This window comes from Canis lupus, chromosome 6, assembly GCF_048164855.1.
Source record: "Canis lupus baileyi chromosome 6, mCanLup2.hap1, whole genome shotgun sequence".
Classification (NCBI taxonomy): domain Eukaryota; kingdom Metazoa; phylum Chordata; class Mammalia; order Carnivora; family Canidae; genus Canis; species Canis lupus.
This window is the reverse complement of record NC_132843.1, coordinates 78,761,849-78,781,998: the sequence shown is the minus strand read 5'-3', so window position 1 is coordinate 78,781,998 and position 20,150 is coordinate 78,761,849. Positions and strand designations below refer to the sequence as shown.

Below are 20,150 nucleotides of genomic sequence, written 5' to 3'. Positions count from 1 at the left end.
CTTTGCAACATATTAAACACCCCATAAATTCTGTGGAAAAAATGAATAAAGGAATACACCTGTATAGAAGAAATAGATGAAGTGATAAATGAACAAAATGAAGAACCTTTGACTTAACTGTAACAAAAGTTCTTTGATGACTTTTGCCTAAAAGTTCAAGTAAACCTAAACATTAGGATTCAGTAGGGTCACCTGTGTGGCTCTTGGTTGGTTAAGCACCTGATTCTTGATCTCAGACCAGGTCTTGATCTCAGGATGATGAGTTCAAGCCCCACATTGGGCTCTATGCTGGGTATGGAGCCTACAAAAAAACAAAACAAAACAAAACAAAACAAAAACGGATTTAGTAGCATGCTGTGGGAATTTTTCCTTGACCCTGTGTCAAACCCTTGTCCTTCTGGCATTCATAATGTCCTACTCTGTGCCAGGAACTGTGCTCTTTCCAATGGGAGCAGATGAGTAAAACTCAGAAGTTCAGAAGTCTTGGTCTTTGCTGTCTAGTAGACTCTACAGGAAGCAGATAGGTAAACAAAAAAAGAATGACAGAGCATTATCATGCTTGGCTATAGAAGTCTGAATGGGGTTAACTAGGAACACAAAGAAAAGAGCAGTGGATCTGAGGTGGGAGGAGGGGAGGCACTGGAAAAGGCTCATAGAGGATGTGACCCTTGACCTGAGTCTCTGTTTGACCCTTTTTATCAAGTACTCTGATTAGGAAAGAAGGCTTATCACATTTACACATAATACAAAACTTGGAGAGACATACTAGATGGCAAATTCAGGAATTAAAAAAAAAATTGTGATTGCAATACTTCTAGGGATTTATACAAAGGAGATAACCATACAGAAAGACTGTTTATCATAGTTCCACTTACAAAAGTGTAATCCGGAAACAAATTATTTATTTATATTTTTTTGAAAGAGTTTATTTATTTATTAGAGAGAGAGAGATTGAGCACAAGTCGGGGGAGAGGGAGGGAGAGGGAGAAGCAGACTCCCCACTGAGCAGGGAGCCCGACCTGAGAGACCTGAGACTTGTCAGATCATGACCCAAGCCAAAGGCAGACACTTAACCAACTAAGCCACCTAGGAGCCCCAAATTACTTGTTTAAATTGTGCTTCACAAATGCAATAGAATACTACACAATCATTAAAAATAGTCTTGTACTTCTATATTTATTACCTGAAACGATGTTTATGCTGAGAGAAAAGAGCATGTTACAGGACAGAACATACTGTGATCTCATTTTAAAAATTGCGCATTCGTGTCAGTATGTGTGGAGTTTCTTTTTTAATTAACAAAAGTGGAATTATACAGTTGGGCAACTTGCATTTCATATGCATTATGCCATAGGCCTCTTTCTACGCTTGAAAAGGACAAAACAAAGTCATCAATGCCACAGTAAACTTAACTACTATAAACAATGTTTTCTTTGATACCATTATAAACATAAACTTATGTTGAGTTTTAAAAAATGTAATCATCCCTAGGTAATAGAATTTGGGATGATTTTTCTTTCTTCTTTGTACTTTTACCACCTGAATTTTTTGCAATGAAAAATACTTATTTTATTTTTTTTATTTTTTTATTTTTTTTTTAAATTTTTATTTATTTATGATAGTCATACAGAGAGAGAGAGAGAGAGAGAGAGAGGCAGAGACATAGGCAGAGGGAGAAGCAGGCTCCATGCACCAGGAGCCCGACGTGGGATTCGATCCCGGGTCTCCAGGATCACGCCCTGGGCCAAAGGCAGGCGCCAAACCGCTGCGCCACCCAGGGATCCCGAAAAATATTTTTTTAAATACCAACCTACTCTTTTAATCATAAAAAGCTAGCTACATATCAAGATAAGCAAGATGAAACAACAGAGGGATATTTCATATCTTCCAAATAAAGCAAACAAAATAGGGGAGGGGCAACTTGATAGTTTACGTGAATAAGATCTGGAGTTTTAAGTATTCATCTAATTACATGTGCACTGTGCATAGCCCCATGATATGACGTAGTTGCTAAATCTGAATGCAATTTTAGGCTACATTAACAGAATTTTAACATGCCAACCATTGAACTATGAGCTTATTTAACCACGTGTGGATTCAGTTCCAGCTTTGCACTATAGTAAGAGACATAAATTAGGGCGTGTTTGGCTAGAAGAGAGAGATCAGAAACACAGCCACAAATCAATGTTGAGAAAACGCAAGGGACGCCTGGGTGGCTCAGCAGTTGAGCATCAGCCTTGGGCTCAGGGCGTGATCCTGGAGTCCCAGGATCGAGTCCCACATCGGGCTCCCTGCATGGAACCTGCTTCTCCCTCTGCCTGTGTCTCTGCTTCTTTTTGTGTCTCTCATGAATAAATAAATAAAATCTTAAAAAAGAGAAAACACAACAATAGCCTGGAAAAGAGAAGATGCAAGAGGGCCCATGTCTGATATTTTCAAATATTTTGAAGACAGGGAACAGCACAGGTTCTTCTGTGTTACCCAAAGAACAAAACTGGGGCACAGGAATGGGATTTATAGAGGGGCAGGGTTCAGCCCAATATCACAGTATAAATCAGAGCTGCCCTCTAGCAGACCTGGCTGCCCACAAAGCAGTGAAGTGTTCAGTGCAGGTAAGTGATCATTTGACAAGGAAGTAGTAGTGCTTGGAAATGGTTTCCAATGACATACAGATGAATTAATTAGATCTCTTCTGTTTTTAAGATTCAAGGGCTTATTTTTCCCTCCAATGAATCCTCATTGGCCCCATATTTTGTTCATTTCTGACTATATCTTCATTTAATCAGTCATATAATTTTTTAAATTTTTAAAAAAATTTTAATGATTTTGTTTATTCATTCATGAGAGACACAGAAAGAGGCAGAGACATAGGCAGAGGGAAAAGCAGGTTCCCTGAAGAGAGCCTGATGTGGGACTCGATCCCAGGACCCTGGGATCAGGCCCTGAGCAGAAGGCAGATGCTCAACCACTGAGCCACCCAGGTGTCCCTTTATCCCTTTGTGATTTTAAATTACAATTTCATAGAGGCACCTGGCTGGCTCAGTTGGTGGAGCACATATCTCTTGATCTCAGGGTTTTGAGTTCAAGCCCCATGTTGGGTGCAGAGATTACTTAAAAATAAAATATTTTAAAAAATTACAATCTCAGGGTATCTGTGTGACTTAAATGGTTGAGCATCTGCCTTCTGCCCAGGTCATGATCTCAGGATCCTGGGATTGAGCCCCATGTCAGGCTCCCGGCTCAGCAGGGAGTCTGCTTTCTCTCTCCCTCTGCCTCTCCTCCCCATCTCACTCATGTGCTCTTTCTCTAAAATGAATAAATAAAATCTTTAAAAAAATTTTTACTATCTCATAATCCTTAGCTGGGAGAGTCCATGGCCCAAAGGCCAAATGATTATTAAGAAGGTATTTATTGGTATGAGCTCATGCTAAAGAGATTGGGAAATGTATCTTGCTGAACAACCTCATGTCTTTCATTTATAGGATTTGTCTCAATAAAGGAAAGTTCTGTTAATAAAATATATGTAGTACTACCCAAAATGAGTAGTGATAATTCAATTCCCTGCCCTTGGTGATCCTTTAAAATCACTCATAGCAGGTCTCCTATTTATTGTACCACCCTCTCTTGGCAAGGGTACTTTTCTATGAATGACTGATGTCAGCAACAGTTACAATAAGGCTACCAACAGTTAACAAGTTATTAAGAAAGTTATTCTAACATAGCTATTTAAAGATCACCATTTTGACAAAGTATTCTGTGTAAGAGACATTCTAAGCCCTTCATGCCATCCTTGGACCTATTTTCAATCCTTACCCAATTTTCTGTCCACATTCCTGAATCTTGCTCCATCACACAATCTTATCAATTCCTTTATTCCTATTGCCTGACAGAGCCTGAGCTCATCCTCACCTTCCCCCACCTAGGAAAAGGGTGTGGTTCCTTGGGAAACTGGACTGAGAAGGCCTTAGGTAGGTGTAGTTGGGAGAAAGAATTTCTCATTTGTGTCTGAAACTGCTTTCTTAGATGAATACATCTGGAAGTCAAGATGTCTAATGAGAGTAAGGTGGGGGGCAGTGCTAAAATAGTGCCTACTATAGTGAAGCAAGCCATCAACTAGAATGGGGTACAATCTCCAAATTGCTGAGGGGAAGATTAATTTTTAAGCAAGATTTTTTACTATTATGAATCTGTTTATTTTCTGTTATACCCTATAATGTTAAAGCCTTTATTTAGTCTTGCTTAGAGGCTTTATTTCCATCTGATGATCATAACTGAACCATTTATTAGTCAGTTTGTTCAATCATTCATTCATTCACTGATCCATCAAAGAGTCATTGAACACTGCAGCCAGTAGCAGGAACACAAGAAAGAGCAAGCTATAGATCCACCTTCGAGATGCCCACATTCCAAACTGGATGGGATCTCCATCCAAGATGCTCCCATAATAAAAAGGTCAATCTTGGGGGAGTATAATGGCTCAGCTGTGATCTCTACTAGTGAATTCTCTTCCCAAAGGCCAATCTTAAACAAACGGGGTTTTGTTAAGAATGAAGCTCCCTGGGAGGTGCCTGGATGGTTCAGTTGGTTGGGCATCTGACTCTTGATTTCAGCTCAGGGCAGGATCTTAGGGTTCATTAGATTGAGCCCCATGTCAGGCTCTGCACTCAACAGGCAGTCTGCTTGAGACTCTCCCGCTCCTCCTCCTCCCCCACCCACTCTCTAAAATAAATAAATAAATCTTAAAAAAAAAAAAAAAGGAATGTGACTCCCTGGGAAACTCCTATTCATCCTTTAAAATTTATATAACATACTTAGGATAGTGCCTGGCATTGTATTTAGGAAACCTTTCTTGACTTGCCCTGATACTGAAGTATTATGAATAATCCCCCAGACAACTTTTGTACTTCACTATTTGCCTTTCTGTCTCCTTTTCCAGATAGTTAATTCCTCAGGAGGAGGGACTGAATTTTAGCATGACTGTATCCTGGCACCTAGCAGAGTTCCTGACACATAGCTAGTGCACAGTAAACATCCCCAGAAATGAACTGCCCTGAAGGCTCCGCGGTTTGCTGTTGCCAAAGCAATTGGCTTCCTGGTGTTGGGGTCACCTCTTTCTCCAGATGATATCTCTCCCCAATCTGGATACCAAGCTTCTTAGACTTGTTGAGTCACAACAGGAGAGAGACATAGAGGAAACCTTTCTACTTTAAGGAACAGTTATTTTCATTCTCTTAAATGTCAGCATTGGCTCTACTTCCATTTTAAGATTCCAAATAGGAGCTCTTCTTCGTGGGAAGAGCTGATTGCAGCTCAGTCATTTCTGGATATGTGTATCCTTCATCCAGAGTTCTGCAGAATGGAATCCTTGTGTTCTTACACAGGGATTCTCTCCTTTGAACCTCATTTAATGTCCTGAGCTATAAAAAGGAATCATTATCATTAAGCCTGTAATTCAGGATGACCTATACTGATGCTGACAAGGTTTTATAAACCAAAAACCAGAGCTCATGTTCAGTTGCACAGGGAAGTAACCACAGGTTGAGGCAGAAATTAGGACTGTCACAAATAACTGGGACATAGGATCACTGGGTTGAGTGCTCCCCTCCCCAAATAGAATTCTCCTGAATGTCAGGCATATGCTCTACTATTCAAAAATATACCACAGTCGCAATAGATGTACAATAACCGCCTTGTTCTTCCATCTAATTCTGCAAGAAGGGTCTCTGTGGTCTCACAGAGAGAAAATGCACTTGAATTTGGGTTTTAATTCCTGGTTTTGTTACCTATTAACTTGTGACTTTGAGCAAGTTAGTTGACCTCTCTGAGCCTCTTTTCTTATCTACAAAAGAGTTATCTTGGGATGAAGTACATAACATGTCTAGCAGACATGACAGATAGTTGATGTAGTCTAGATCCTCTTCTGTCCTCCTGACTCCTGTGAGATACTGAAATAATCAAGTTATAAAACCAAACCAAACTAAACCAAGTAAGATAAAAATAAACTTAAAAGAGGGAAAAGACAACAGGTTTAAAATTCTGGCTTCCAAATTTCCAAGTATTTTGCTCTGGGAACTGTGGTCACATACGAAATGACCTGGGTTACATCTGGATTGAGGTCCCAGTGGCTCACTGTGGGTTCTAGAATTAGACATTTTTTTAAAGATTTATTTCTTTATTGGGGGAGGGGGAGGGGCAGAGACCGAGACAGTCTTAAAACAGATTCCACGTTGAGTGTGGAGCCTGATGCAGGGCTCGAACTCAACACCCCGAGATCAGGACCTCAGACAAAACCAAGTTAGATGCTTAACTGACTGTGCCACCCAGACGCCCCTGGACATTGTGTTTTTCCTTGAATTGACAGTGGCCAATTTCCCTAGAATCAAATTCATGAGACTTGCAATGTTGATTCAACTTCTGTCATATATATTGATAGATGCCATGCAGAACAAAATTCAAAATCTCGTCAAAATCATATTCTACATTCCTTCAAACTCAAGTAATGAAATTTATGAATCATCATTTTTGGTACAAACCCAAGTTCTCTGTAGATCTCCAATGCTACATTTCTCAGCAAGTAAAATTGTGAAAGATCAGGTTTTGTCTAATAAGGGTTCTTTGTTTCAAAATCAGTTTATTAGTTTTCTTAGAAATGTTTTCAAGTTCATTCTTGATGGTTTTTCCCTAAATTTTTCCAAGTTGTTAAAGTGAGGCCACTATGTACAATGTAAACAAAACTCTGAAAGGAAAACAATTGAACTTAAATTTAGTGACAACGCAAATATGTTTGTAATATATTATGTGAAAACTGCAAGCTGTAAAACACAGAGGTTCAACTCCTTTCAAATAGAATGCATGTATGCATTCAGGTATACAAAATCTCAAGAAAGATGTGTACCAAACTGATAACAGTGGTTATCCATAGGTTGTAAAATTACAAATAACTTAAACATTTTTTACTAGCTTCTAATTTATGAACCAATTGACAGGTAGTCTAAAATGAGCATATGCCACAAAAGGTAAAAAAAGGTAAAAAAGCCCAAAAGTTATTTCAGTTTTTAAAATTTGACTTTCAAAATGATAAGCTGTTTGGACAATTGTGTTAATATTATTTATGGCTCATACTATAATATTTTAAGCCACTAAAACACCCCGGGGAACCTTTGGTGATGCTCTCAGCTCCAGGCACAAAGCTTTCAGGCAAGTTTCTTTTTTTGTGTCCCACTCTTAAATTATGAGAAAATTTCTTTTAAAACACCCGAAATTCTATTATTAATATCATTAGTATCCATGAAATAGAATTAGATGCCATTAAAAGAAAAAATTTCAGAGAACAAAACAGTTTTTGAAAATTAATATATGATATGACAAATAAAAAAACACAATAAAAGTTAGGAAGATAAAGTTGAGGAAATACCCCCAGAAAGCAGAACAAAATAATAAAAAGGGCCTATAAGAAAAAAAAAATAAAATTTAGAGATTCTGTTCAGGAAATCCAACATTCAAATAATGGAGTATTTCGAAGGGTAGGGTAGGGAACAGAGAAATTAGAAGAAGAGGGAAGAAACTATTGAAGAAACAACTTAAAATTTCTCAGACACGAGAGGTCAGTGCTTTCCTACTGAAAGGGCCTCCAAATGCCCCGTTCAAGTAATGAGCCTTCACCCACACCTACAACACTATCAAACACTGGGAATAACAAGAAACGGGAAACACACAGTTTTCACAAAAAGGATCAAATGGAAGAAATGCATCCAACTTCTCAACTCTAGAAGCTAGAAGATAACTGAGAAGTATCCTTAAAATTCTGAGGGAAAAATCCTTTCCCAACTGGAATTCAGTACTACTAATTAATATGAGGAAAAAATAAAAGATTTTTTAGGACATGTAGGGTTACAAGTTTGCCTCGCACTTCTGAGACCATTCTCTCTCAGAAAGCTACAGAAGGATGTTCTCCACCAAGAAGGAGTAAACCTGGGGAAAGAAACGCAGGGGGTCAATGAGACAGAGCAGGTTTAAAGAGCCAAATTCACATTTTCCATTCTGGAGAGTTAGAGAATGGAAACTGAGGGGCGCTTGGCTGGCTCAATCAGGGCTGTGAGTTTGAGCCCCATGTTGGGTGTAGAGATAACTAAAAAAAATTTTTTTAATTAAAAAAAAGAAAATTGAAAAGTAGGAGCATATTATTTAGACATTGCATTAAGCACAAAAACAATCAGTGAAAATCAGTGGCCTCTCTAGGAAGTGGGAAAATGGAGGTAGAGGTCAGTGTTTTCTTATTAAAAGTCTTGGAGAACCATGATTCTAGAAACTGCGTGCATGCATAACTTTGATAAGGACAAAATTAAACACAAAAAAATAGATACATAGATAACATCATTACTCACTGAAGGCAATTGTGTAGGGGAGCACTGCTGATGTGATCTGGATATATTGCTTTCTGATCTTCTAACTTTATACAGAAATAGCACTCAAATATTTGGAATAGTTGACATGTATCCTAGATGCCATCTCTCACAAATATCAGGTGTCTCAACAAAGCCTTTGGCAAGTTCCAGGTTGCAGTCAATGGATACTTGAAACTTTGTCAAGTGCCTGAAGAGCTGATATTCCATGTTGTTGATGGAAGGGCTTCCAATGAGCTTCTAAGCCAGATATATAAGGCAGAACTTCCCTTGTACCAAGAACTGTGTACTTTTGCAGATTGTGGGTTAGCACACTCGTACATGGATGTGGGAGGAGAGGCACATGCAAGTGTGCTTTTGAAGACTTTTAGAGCTCTAGAGAAGCCAGAAATTTATTGCAATACCACAGAAGGTGTTATTTTGCCCTGAAGAACTCTTACCTGAAAAATGCAACCTAACAGAGCTCTCAGGGTGGCCGCCACAAAGGCCATTCCCAAGTATCTGAGTATCATTCTGCTGACCAGTCATTTCACTGCTATTTTAATGTTAAAGGAGTTCTCTTATAACACTCTTACTGTCAATATATTCCATGTGGAGTTGCTGCTTCCTATCCAATACAATAACTGGATTAGCTGCTTCTAAAGTCAGCACCCAGGGGAGAGAGAACTCTCCAGACCATCCGCCTAAGAGGCTGATGCTTATTCAGTTCATAGAATAACGGTTATTTAACATCAATGGAAATCACGAGGAGCCTACAACAAAGTCTTACTTTATACTCTTCAGGACTGAAAGTTCTTTCTCTGATTTAATCAGTAATATTCTACAAGTCTTGAAAAAGAATAGCTAATAGTCTAGGATTTAGGGACAACTTAGCTTTTATAGAGTCAAAAACTAAAAGTCTGGTTGTAAAATAAATATAAATAATAAATAAATAAAATAAATAAATAAATAAATAAATAAATAAATAAATAAATAAATAAAAATAATAAAAGTCTAGTTGTGTTGCAGATCTCCGCATTGTCCTCAACTACTCATGGTGAAATAAAACAGGATGTAAGCTATAGTGGGTCCACTGCTTTTGCAAACTGCCTAATTTTCTTAGAAGATTTTAGTTTGAGGGGCGCCTGGCTGGCTCAGTCGGTTGAGCATCTGACTCTTGATTTTGGCTCAGGACATGATCTCTGGGTCTTGGGATCAAGCCCTGCATTGGGCTCCATGCTCAATGGGGAGTCTGCTTCAGGATTCTCTCTCTCCGCCCCTCCTTCTCTAAAATAATCTTTAAAAAAAAAGATCGGTTACACCTGAAACTAATATAACTCTGTATGCTAACTAGAATTTAAATCCTTAAATAAATCAATAAATATAAATAAGTAAAACAAAGATGGGTAAGATAAGATTTTAATTCCATCTTAGGAGTTTTTTCTTTTTTTTTTTAATTTTTATTTATTTATGATAGTCACAGAGAGAGAGAGAGAGGCAGGCTCCATGCACTGGGAGCCCGACGTGGGATTCGATCCCGGGTCTCCAGGATCGCGCCCTGGGCCAAAGGCAGGGGCCAAACCGCTGCACCACCCAGGGATCCCAGGAGTTTTTATTTACATATTATCTTCTATAAGAAATTCACCAGTGAAAACATGATTACTCTTAAGTATAAAACAAAGAGAAACAAACATAAATAAGACACTTTATTGGTTAAGTGGAATTGTGCAACAGTAGATCAAATGCCAAACTAAAAGCCATGAAATCCAGGTTCTATCTTTGCTCTGCTACTTTATTTTGTAGCATTGAGCAAGTAACTTCTTTCCCTCATTTTTAAAAAATGGGATTTAGTGAGTCCAAAATGAGATCATGCTCCATAAAAGCAACTTAGAAAGCATAAAGTACTATGCAAATGTTTAAAAATGACCAAATTAAATGTTGGGAACTGGAAAAGAGAACTCACATGGGGCTAGCCTTAGAGGAGTTCTGGCTCCTACAAATATTTTGACGAGGGTTATAGACTTCAGGGGAAATTTCCAAACATTTTGGCCTTGGGCCATTTTTAAAATGTCATACTTGTTCTTTATTTCAAAGTGTGTTTTTTTGGTATATGTTATAATACACTAAATTAAAAAAAAGATTTTATCTGTTTATTCATGAGAGACAGAGAGAGAGAGAGAGAGAGAGAGAGAGGGGGGCAGAGACACAGGCAGAGGGAGAAGCAGGCTCCATGCAAGGAGCCCAATGTGGGACTCGATCCCAAGACTCCAGGATCATGCCCTGGACCCAAGGCAGGTGCTAAACTGCTGAGCCACCCAGGGATCCCCCCAATACTCCGCATTTTATACCAGTTGGTATGTGTATAACAGAGAGGCCTTTGGATTTGATGAAAAGTCTAGAGACTAGAATTCTGAAAATTGAATACCCAGGTAATGTAAGCACTCAGCAATGTATGTTCATAGTAAACACTCAATAATATGTGTTCAATGAATGTAGGTCCTGATGAAGTTCAACCTGAAGGGTATGTCAGGTCAACACAGCACCTTGACATGAGAACTCTATTGGACTACACTCTGAAGTCCAAGGTATGCATTCCAAGAACAGTAGTTGGCTTTGGCCAAAGATACAGCTCGGTTCAACATGCCAAGACTTTTATGCTTTCTTTGTTTTTCAAATTTTTCAACAGACCATAGTGATTACGAAGTTCATTTGTTTGCCCAGAAGAATTTGCCCCAATTCCACTAAGAGGCTACTGCAGCCTCTTTTTGGCTCATATCAACAACTTGTCTCCTTTATGTTCTGTCACCAGATGGCAAAGTAGCATAATACCCCTACGTAATTACGTCTACTCTTGTGATTATCTTCTAGACACAACAGGAAATATGGAAGCTGTTGTCAGCTCTGATCTTCTGGGAAGTTCTAGGAAACTTAAAGCTAAAATGTTAAGATGCTTTTGTAAAATTTTCTCCTGGAAATGTGTAGTAACCTTTCAAAATGAAAGTGGAGGTCTGGATTTATAACAGATACAGTTCATACATAATTAGCAGAGCAGCTACCCTGGATATTTCAGATTTATTAGGTTCTTATGAATATAATGCTCTTTTTATATTATTTGGAGAGGCAGTTCTGATTAGAAAAGAAACATAAATCCATTGGAGAAACAAGAGAGAGAGAAAAATGCAGGAAAAAGACATTTCCTTAAATTTTACCACATACTAGCAACACTTAAACATTTTGGTGCATTTTTGTCATTTTTTTTAATGTGCTCTTTTATATAGTTACGATTATACTGTGATGCAAATTTGTATGCAGATTTTTCTTACTTAACAGTTTATAATATTTATTGCCCCATGCTATCAAAAATCTTTTAAAATTTGAGGTGCCTGAGTGGCTCAGGTTAAGCATCCGACTCTTGATTTTGACTCAGGTCATGATCCCAGGGTTGTGAGATTGAGCCCCACATCAGGCTCTGTGCTGGGCATGGAGCTTGCTTAAGATTCTCTCTTTACTCCTTCTTCTGCCCTCTCTAAAATAAATAAATAAATAAAAATCTTTTAAAATCTATTTTTAGAAAATACTTTTCTGATAATAAGAGACATTGAAAATTTCACTAATATATGGTAGTATAAGGAAAATAAAAATTATCCACAATCCTACAACTCAAAGGTGATCATCAGTACTTTGACATTTTCCTTCCTTTCTCTTTAAATGCATCTCCTTTTGTACAGATAATATTCTTATTTTTAATCTTGTTTTTCTGCATGCATGGATCTTAAGGAATTTCCCATCTGATTAAAAATTTTCCATAAAGCTTACTTTTATTGTCTGTATAATGTTATTTCATATCCCTATATCATAAATTGCTTCACCATTCTTCTCCTTAGGGCTTTGTCTGACAGTTTAATTCTTTCCTTGAATGACCCAGAAGTCTTGAATTTTATATTAATTTTTAATAAATAATAAAATAGCTTGAGAAGTTTACATTAATAAGCTATGAAAGAAAAAAAATGGGTCATTACAAATATGAAGTCAAGATATAGTCATTCATGGGGTGCCTGGGTGGCTCAGTTAGTTGGGCAACCAACTCCTGATTTCTATTCAGGTCATGATCTCAAGATCATGGGGTTGGGCCACACAGGGCATTCGGCTTTGTCCTCAGTGGAGAGTCCACTCCACTTTCCCTCAACCTTTCCCTCCCCACCCCATGCTCTCTCTCTCTCAAATAAATCTTAAAAAAAGAAAAAGATGTAGTCATTTATAGTCATAGTCATAGGTACCGTGAGAGACTCTAAATATATGTTGCACAGACACTGACTTCTCACTTTTTCCAGGAGGATTTGAGATGGTTTTAGAAATACTCAGAAATTAGGACAAAGTAGAAAAGGTGCTAAATTTGTGGCGAGCCACAAATTGAATTCTGAGCATCTAGCAGCTGAAGAAGTTAATGTGAAGATTCACAATTTCCTTATAATGAAAACCAAGTGCGACTCAGGAGGGCAGCAGCTACCTGGTATTGAAACGTAAGGGCAATCTTTACAACAGGGTGCAAGATGAGGGCATAGTCTGCGGGGTCTGCCTGCGTCAGGGAGAGAGGAGTCTGAATTCCAGGACTGGCTTTGCCACTAGGCTTTGCCACTGGCGCAAACTGGGTAAGTCATTCAATCACTCCCTAATAAGTAAGGCCCTTATTTCCGGTATTTAGTGTTCATTTGTAAGTACCCAGTGTGTGCCACGAGGATTACAAAAGCAAGTAAGAAGTTTGTGTCCTTAAGGAACCCGGATTCTCATGGGAAAGACAAGCACGTAAGCTGCTTAAGTGGACACACAGCAGAAACAATAGAGGGGTGTTCGGGTGGCTCATTGGTTAAGCATCTGATTTTGGCTCAGGTTGTGATCTTGGGGTCCTGGAATTGAACCCCATGATGGGCTCCATGCTCAGCAGAGCATCTGCTTGTCCCTCTCTCTTTGCCCCTCCCCCCATGCTCATGCTCTCTTTTTCTCTCTGTCTCTCTCAAATAAATAAGATCTTTATTTGTTTTTAATTTTTTTTGTTTAAAGATTTTATTTATTTATTTATGTATTCATGAGAGACACAGAGAGAGAGGCAGAGACACAGGCAGAGGGAGAAGCAGGCTCCATGCAGGGAGCGCCATGCAGGACTCGATCCCAGGACCCCGGGGTCATGCCCTGAGTCAAAGTCAGATGCTCAACCGCTAAGCCACTCAGGCGTCCCATAAATAAGATCTTTAAAAAAGAAAAAATGACCGAAAGAAACATAATAGAGGTTCGAACAGGGTTGTCAATGTCCCCATCTGACATCCTGACTTTCAGGTTAATCTAGACACCAAATACCTTCAGTAAAATTCCATTATGTTTGTTAAAATCAAATCCTGAATTAAAAAATATTAAAATCTTAATAGAGTTGAATTGACTAAAGTATGGGTGAAGCCATCATAACTGCGAATGGTAATCGTGTTAAGGTAGAAAGCTGGGCGCACAGGCTGCAGACAGAAACATCTGTCGATTCCCCCCTTGGTTTTGTAATTATAATGTGGGTTGTTTTCCAGAATCTGTTCCATCAAAGGATTGTCTTTTTTAATTGTATGCTTTGTCAGAAAACCAACTCTATTTCTTTCAACCTCTCTCTCATGTGCTTCTCCTGCAAAACAGTCTGGCTACCAGCTCTACCCTTTTTTTTTTTTTTAAGATTTTATTTATTCATGAGAGGTACAGAGAGACACAGGCAGAGGGAGAAGCAGGCTCCATGCAGGGAGCCCAACGTGGGACTCGATCCTGGGTCTCCAGGATCACGCCCTGGGCTGAAGGCGGCGCCAGACCGCTGAGCCCCGCCCCCCCCCCCCCCCCCCCCGCCTCCCCCAGGCTGCCCTAAACTCTCCTTTCAAAATCTCTACCTAATGCCCCCGTCTTCCACATTGTTATTGCAAATCTCCTTTTTCCGTTTCACATTCAAGTTTCACGTATTCACATTTCCTCAGCACTTACTCTTCTCTGGTTTCTTGTACCCAATCAAATTCTACAACTTTTTTTCTGAAGAATGCATTCAGATTTTTCGTTCGTATCTGTTGTCACCGACAATTCCTTGCCTTCGTGGTGGTAACCTCTCATTTGGGATCCTCCAATATCACCTTCTTGTGATTCTCTGCCTTTATTTGCCTTACCCCGTTCTAATTATTTCCAGCCTCTTTACATCACTGGCTTGCTTCTATGGTGATTTAATTCTTGGAATTCCTTTAATAACATTGCCACTTTCTAAAGTAAATGACTAATTTGGTCTTAATGGAAAACTGCAAAGACTCTGATCAGGACTTTCCATCCAAGCAGGTTTTATTTTACACGCTCTCTCTTTTTACAGAATCTTTGTCTCTCAGGTGTGAGACTTCTCACTGGTCACTATGATTATTTCTTCTTTTTTCATACTCAGAGTCCCAATTCTCCACAGATCCCTTACTATTTAACTTGGTGTGTTTATAATGCTGCCGTCCACATGTATTAGCCTTTCTTTATTTCATATATATACATTTCTTTCTTTCGCTCCCCCCCTAAGTTGTGAGTCCTGAGGACAGTGACCACTAACTGGGGTAGCCGACATTCCCCAGGTGACTACTCCTCTCTGACCCATCTCCATCCTCCGGCTCGAGCTAAGTGGTCCAAATGGAATGATCATCTTCTTTTATAGTTTTGCTTTTCTGATCACAGAATTGGTTAAGGGGTAGGCTGGTAAGCCAGTCTGAGCTGACCATAATAACTCATCCCCTGGACCACAGTGAGTGATTCAGAGGGACATGTGACCTAAATGGGGCCAGAATCCTATCTCAAGAGTTGAAAGAGAAAAGCCAGTTTTTCCCTTGTATTGAAAGCTCTAAGGGGCGCCTGGGTGACTCAGTTGGTTAAGCATCTGCCTCTGGCTCCAGTCATGATCCTGGAATTGAGCTCCGTGTCGGGCCTCCTGGTCAGCAGAGGAGTCAGCTTTTCTCTCTCTCCTTTTGCCCTTCTCCCCACTCGTGCTCGCTCTCTCCCTCACTTTCTCTCTCAAGTAAAAATAAAATCTTAAAAAAAAAAAAAAAGCCGTAAAAATGAGAGCCTGGACCCTTTGGATGCTACATCTCCCACCAGAGAAAAATAATCTGGGAGAATGGCTGAGCAGCAGAGAATTCTTTGTTCATTCCTCTTCTTGCCAATCTGAGATTTAATTATTCAACTTTGATTAAATTCTGAGAACTACCCCAGTAGTGTTCAATCTCTTTTATTTGTTTCATTTGGTTTGAGTTGGGTTTGTCATTTGCAACCATGAAAGTCCTGATTCATATAATATTTAAACTATATTTTAAAATCCCTGTAGCACTCATCTGTAAAATGGTGACCCCCCCGACATGCATCGTATCTCACCAATTGTCATAACTTTAAGAACGAGAGCTATTGGGGATCCCTGGGTGGCTTAGTGGTTTAGCGCCTGCCTTTGGCCCAGGAGTCCTGGGATCCTGGAGTCCTGGGATCGAGTCCCACGTCGGGCTCCCGACATGGAGCCTGCTTCTCCCTCCTCCTATCTCTGCCCCCCCCCCTATGTCTATCATAAATAAATAAATAAATCTTTAAAAAAATAATAAATAAACATACTTTGAAAAATATCAAACAAAATAAAAACATGTTAATAAAAAAAAAAGAACGAGAGCTATTGAAGAAAATACCTGTTGTCAAAACTGTCTAAACTCAATCCTGAAAGTCTTCCTAATTTATTTACTCCCTAAGCCTTTTGGTTACAATACTTGAAAGCTGAAGCAGGACAGAATTTATTTCATTTTCAAAGAAAGCAAACTCCTACCTCCCTAAAGTTATAGACTCTTATTTGCTGATTATCCCTTAAAACAGTGATGTGTTTATTTTACATGACAAATACATACAGAAACCTTATTTTGAGCCGAGTGTCATGGTAAAAATTTACCTCTTCAATCCTTCCAACAAACCATGATTATCTCCATATTCAATGAGAAGACTGAAGCACAGAGAGACGGGGAAATTTGCCCGAGGTCACAGAGTGAGTACAGAGTGGAGCTGGAATTAATCCTTAGACTTTATTGTGCATCAGAACAACTCGAATATGGGCTAAAAATGTAGATCCCTAGGACCTGCTAATTCAGAATCGGACCAAGAGAAGATATAACTACTTTTTAGACTTTTTTTTTTTCACATTTACCAAAAAGTTCTGCTCTCCCATCTGCAGCTTGCAATTATCTTAAATTTGGCTGAGAATACATTTCATCTTCACTGATTTTGGGGACAGAGATCCTGCCACTTGTGGATCTGATATTTAAATTGTACGGACTCTGTTTCAATAAATAATACCAAAGACCTACCCCTCGGGCAGTCACTAGAGGTCTTAAATCTTGAATTGCCTGCCACCCGGCTCATTGCAAAGGAGTAGTAGAAACGGGTCTTTGAGAAAGACTTGACCAAAGAACACGCTCACTACTTGATCCTGCAGCGCTCCTTACTCTATCACCCAAATAGAATAAATCCCCCACGAATCCAAATACGCAGACTTTGTCAGTTCGGTTCTCTGTGGAAATGCTCTCAGCCTTTCTCAACCTCTCTCTCAATGAACAGCTCTCACTCAGTGCTCAGCTTACTACACCCTGGGTACTGTCCCCACCATGCTTCTAAAGTCACTGGTGCTGGGGACACCTGGGTGGCTCAGCAGTTGAACATCTGCCTTCGGCCCAGGGCGTGACCCCAGGGTCCTGGGATCGAGTCCCACATCGGGCTCCCCGCAGGGAGCCTGCTTCTTCCTCTGCCTGTGTTTCTGTCTCTCTCTCTCTCTGTGTGTGTATCTCTCATGAATAAATAAATAAAATCTTTAAAGCCACTGGTGCTGAGGTGACCAGCAGCTACCTGGAGACAATACGACTTAGGGGTTAAGGAGGTCTTCTCTGGAGCCAGTCCAGCTCAATTAAATCCCGCTTCTGTCACCTTCTGCTCCAGCACCTTGCTGAACCCCTCCATGCTGCTCAGTGTTTGCACCTGTAAAATGAGGGTAATTATGGTACCTACATCCTGCGTAACTGTGAGGACTATGAGCAGTGTAACAATGCATGTCAGGCAATGAGAACAGTGCACACAGCACACACTCAATACGTGCTTTTCACCAGAAATAAGCTCCTCAAGAGAAAGATCAGTGTTCTTTTTTAAAAAATCTGTTTAAGATTTTATTTATTCATGAGAGACCCAGAGAGAGAGAGAGAGGCAGAGACAGGCAGAGGGAGAAGCAGGCTCCCTGTGGGGAGCCCCATGTGGGACTCGATTCCCCAGACCCGGGAATCACGACCTGAGCCAAAGGCAGTTAGTTGCTCAACCACTGAGCCACCCAGGCGTCCCAAGATCAGTTTCTGTTCATGACTATCTCCTCAGTGCCAGACATATGGTTAGTTACTCAAATATAAATGCAAAGAATCAATAACCCCCAAGTCCAGTGGCATTTTCAGGTCCTCTCTTAGCTGGTCTTACTGTAACAATCCAACATCCATATGGCAATTACCTGTGCTGGGCACTGTTCCAAGCACTTCACCATCATTAATTCATTTAGTTCCCACAACAATCTTATGGGACAGGTACATTGCCATGAGCGTTTTACACACGACGAAAGGGAAGCACTGAGATATTCAGTAATTTGCCCAAGCTTGCACAGCTAGCAAGCAGCAGAGCTAGCACTTGGAACCTAGGCAGTTTAATTTCAGAGTTTAGGCCTTTAACCTGTGTTCGCCACTGATCATTACTTCTTTAAAACTCTCTTCCATTGGCTTCCACAAAAACACCCTCTCTCAGCCTCTCTGACTCCTCCTTCACAGGTTCTTTTCTCTCTGATCAACTCCAAAGCAGGGATGACATTTCCAAGGTCACTGCCTTTACTTATGTTACACGCTCTCTAGTTGAGGACATTCACTTCCATCCACACTCAGGTGATTCCCAAACCCCCATCTCTATCCCAGATATCCATCCCAAGGCTCACTGGACCATACTCACATTCAATTCATATAAGATAATAAATGTATTCTTTTCCCCAACAAGCATGCATTTTTTTCCATTTAATTCTGTCTTAGAAGATGGTACCACCCCACCCCCATCACTAAAGCCAGAAATCTAACAATCATCTCTAACCCTGCTTTCTGCTTTTCCCTACATGTCCATTTGCTATTTGCCTATACCTCTTTTTTTTTTTTTTAAGATTTTATGTATTTATTCATGAGAGAAAGAGAGAAGCAGAGACAGGCAGAGGGAGAAGCAGTCCTTCCCCAATGAGGGACTCCATCCCAGGCCCCCAGGATCACGCCCTGAGTCGAAGGCAGATGTTCAACCGCAGAGCCATCCGGGCATCTCAAGAGGTTGACATCCTTATTTCAGAATTGGGGGCGGGGGTTGTCATTTGTTTTATAAAAATGAGAGTGTATAACACACGTGTCTTTTCCTCTTGCTTTTCTCACTTAACAATGCATGGAAATCACTCCAGGCTAATAAACATAGCTCCAGCTCATTCTTTCAGCAGCCTAATACCATAAGAGATGAAGATACCACAATTTATTCAGCCGTTCCATGTTGAAGGGCATTCGGGTTGTTTCCAGTTCTTTACCACGACATACAGCGCTACAACAAGCAAACTCGAATATACATATCCCTGCACTCTAAGGCTTTTGTTTCTGTGGGATTCCGTCCCCCAAACGGGAATTGTTTATAGGTACTAGGTTGGAGCATGGTTTGTAAATAAATAAAAGCACACGGCATAGTGCCATACATTCAAAGAAGTTCAGTAAATGATGATAATGATAAAGGATATTTGACCATGTGGTTACCTAGCAGCGTTTTGATGGGAAAAGATACGTTTCCCAGCAACTAGCAAGTATACATCATTGAAGGAGGATTCGTAAGGAGAGTACAAAAGACAGAACCTGGCACATAGCAACTGAGAATCACTGTTGCGAAGCATATTTCCTGTTGTATTTGCTAGGCCATCTTAGACTGGCAGGGCACCAGGGTCATTTGAAGTCCTATTACTGGATACTGAGTCCCTGACCTTCTGAGCTAATCAAACTGTAATATGCTTTCAAAAAAAAAAAAATCTCAGCTTTGAAAGATCTCCCCAGTTTATTACCTTGAAGCTGGTGACTTCAGAGCTACGAAGGTGTCTATTTAAGGCAGTTGTATGTGAAAGCGCATTAGATGAGGAGTCAGAACACTAATCCTTGCCTCTGCCTACTTGTCAGCACTGTGGCATTTTGAGCAAGCCTCAAAATCCTCATATACAAAAAAAAAAAAAATAGCTAATAATACTCATGCTGCCTACTTTGCAGTATTATAGTGAGGAACAAATGGAATTATGTAAATGAAAGCGCTTTGAGAGAGCTATACATATATTAGCATTGTTAATATTATTCTGATTCTTGAGTAGGCAATGTACTGTGTGTGTGGTGGCACTTTCTTGTTCTTTGTATCACCAGAAAGAATACATTACCATTGAAAAGACTGATTTTGTAGCAGTCACGAAGCGCACTACCAAAGTACAGATCGATATAAAAATAACAGACTAGATGTCAGCCATTGAATCTATCTGCCGATATTGTTCAATGAACGTTTTTGACAATGAAGATATTTACAAAGCTGCCTCAATTTTTAATGTTTCATATATAAATGAAAATAAAAATCATAGTTCCCCCCCTCTTTCCTGTAAGTTTCTATTTTTAACTCCTGTACAATATCAGATCT

General features: G+C 39.7%; 1 long non-coding RNA gene across 1 annotated transcript in view; it reads right to left on the bottom strand.

The window, feature by feature from the left end:
- LOC140635970 (uncharacterized) overlaps window positions 1-20,150 on the bottom strand; it is a 63,177-nt gene that overhangs the window by 42,621 nt on the left and 406 nt on the right. The window contains exon 2 of the long non-coding RNA XR_012033347.1: window positions 193-301. This is a non-coding gene — a long non-coding RNA (uncharacterized lncRNA). The remainder of the gene's footprint in view (window positions 1-192; window positions 302-20,150) is intronic.